Below are 2,529 nucleotides of genomic sequence, written 5' to 3' on the forward strand. Positions count from 1 at the left end.
TGACAGTCATGGAGTGTTTGTGCATTGTTGTCAGAGAGCACACTGCTGTGTGCTCAGCAGCGTCTCTCAGCAGCGCCGGATGTCCACTGATTCTTTACCCTGTATCATGCCCCCTGAGCTGAGAGCTTCAGAGAGGGTGCTGGAGGGGAAGGCAGTGAGTTAGGGAAGTCAGGGACCCTGTCCGAGGTGGCCCTGGAGCCAGGGCTTGAGTCCAGACCTGTCTTCCAGAGGTGGGGTGCTTGTTGCTACGGTATTCTGTCTTATTCTGAGCATTCTTATAAAAGCCTCAAGAACATTAGCACTGTTTACCTTTATGTTAGTGAGTATCAAATACTTGCTCTCTGAGTCTGAATTATTCTTGGTCTGTTTCGCTTTGGTACCTCTCTCACCTCCATCTCCATCTCTGTCTCTCCATCTTCATCCACATCTCCATCCTCATCTTCTCCATCTCTTTATCTATCCCTGTCTCTATTTTTACCTCCATTTCTATTTGCCTATAAAAACTCCTGTTCATTCTTGCATCTGGTCCCAATGTTGCTTCTCACATCAAAAGTGACTTGGCTGACACAGCAAAACCATTGAGAAGCTTCATCTAGTCTCTTAGGTCTGGTGTAATGGAGGAGGGCTAGCCATGAGTGTGAGAGAACTTTAATCTCCTGTTTCTTATCAAATCACTCAATAAAACTCTGATCTCTAAAGAGGCATCAAGCCACACAGTTCCCTTGTCAGGTCACCTACAATGGAAGTGGGAAGCAGTGAAATTTAAGTGGCCCAGGGCAAGTCAGGCTGAGGCTGGCCAGTGCTCAGACACCTTGAACTCATGGCTGGAACAGGAGCCTCTCACTGGAGACCAGAGGAGAGACTGGTGCCTTAGCGAGCTGGCTACTTCTGATTCTGCCAGGGGAGCAGAATTTGGGGGGCTGGGGAGATGACTGAGAAGCACAAAATCCAGAGGGACCCCTTCTCCCCTAGGCAGAGATGGTTCCTGGGTTCACCTGAAGGACCATTTTCAGGTGGGAGGCACTTTATCCTGACCACTTTTCTGGTTCCTACCTTTCTCATAGCTGCTGGTCTTGGAGCTGACTGTGGTTCTGGAATAAATCTGGTTCTTTCTGTTACAGACATAGCATCCTTGATCCTGACTTCTATCTGTTGAACCAGGATCTGCCGTTAACAAGATCCTCAGGTGGTTCACATGTACATGAAAGTTTGAGGCAGGGCCAGGGCCTAGTTTAGGCAGATGGTCAGGGAAGGATGGTCGCATGAACTCATGGGAAGTTGCCTCTCCCTGAAGGGTGGGCTCTTCATGTAATGCTCACCTGGGTCCTCCCGCCCTGGGGCGGAGGCTGTGTCCTTGCAACCAGCTCCAGTGGAGCAAGCTCAGTTAGAGGGCGAGGCTGCCATGCACAGCTGTGCCTAGTCTTTGGGAAGAGGGGTGGGGGAGAGCTGGCCCAAGTGCCTGGAGAGGAGGCGGCCCCAGTGGACCAGGAAGTTGGGAGTTTAGAGAGGGAGCAGCTTGGGGAGATGGAAGGGAGCCAGGGCGGGGCGCTTGCACACCTGCTGACGTCTGGGCTCTGTTTCGTGGCCTGTGTACATCTCCTACAGGAAGCCTCTGTACCAGGGGTGGGGACCGGGGTCGGGGGAAGGCAGGACAGCCCTGCTTTGAAGATGGGTCCTTCCGGGGACACAACTGGCCGAGACATCTCTCCCATGACCTGCAGTGTCTGCAGCAGCTCAGAGTCAGTGTATAGTATATATTGTATATATACTGCACATAGTATGTACAGGCTATTTACTATACTATACTGTATATATGGGCTTCCCTGATAGCTCAGCTGGTAAAGAATCCGTCTGCAATGCAGGAGACCCTGGTTCGATTCCTAGGTTGGGAAGAGCCGCTGGAGAAGGGGTAGGCTACCCACTCCAGTATTCTTGGGCGCCCCTTGTGGCTCAGCTGGTAAAGAATCCACCTGCAACGCGGGAGACCTGGGTTCGATCCCTCCGTCGGGAAGATCCCCTGGACGGGAAAGGTTACCCACTCCAGTATTCTGGCCTGGAGAATTCCAGGGACTAGTCCATGGGGGTCGCAAAGAATTGGACACGACAGAGCGACTTTCATTCACTCACTCACTCATACTGTATATATAGTATTTATGTATGGTATATATATAGTATAGTGTGGCATATAGTAAGGAGAAGCCAGTATAGCAGAAAGAACCTTAGCTCTGAGTGAAAAGTGCGTATGTTGACCTTTGCCTACCCTTGCAGACAGGGAGCCTTGGGGGTGACGTTGGGGTTCCCCGGGGAGTGTGACCACTCCTCTGTGTGGTTGCCTAGCTCCCTGTCCCTGGACAGCACTTTCACCAACACCCACTGGAGGAGCTCGGCCTTGTTCAGCTAACTGCGTTTCAACTGCTGGCGCTTGTTTCTTCACAGCTGCGATGGTCGAACTCCATCACACCTGAGAAACATCAGATTCCTGGTTCAGTAGGTCTCGGGAGGGGCATGGATGACACAGCAAAACTTTCC

Source organism: Giraffa tippelskirchi, chromosome 5 (assembly GCF_054371585.1).
Source record: "Giraffa tippelskirchi isolate mGirTip1 chromosome 5, T2T-mGirTip1v1.2.pri, whole genome shotgun sequence".
Taxonomy (NCBI): Eukaryota; Metazoa; Chordata; class Mammalia; order Artiodactyla; family Giraffidae; genus Giraffa; species Giraffa tippelskirchi.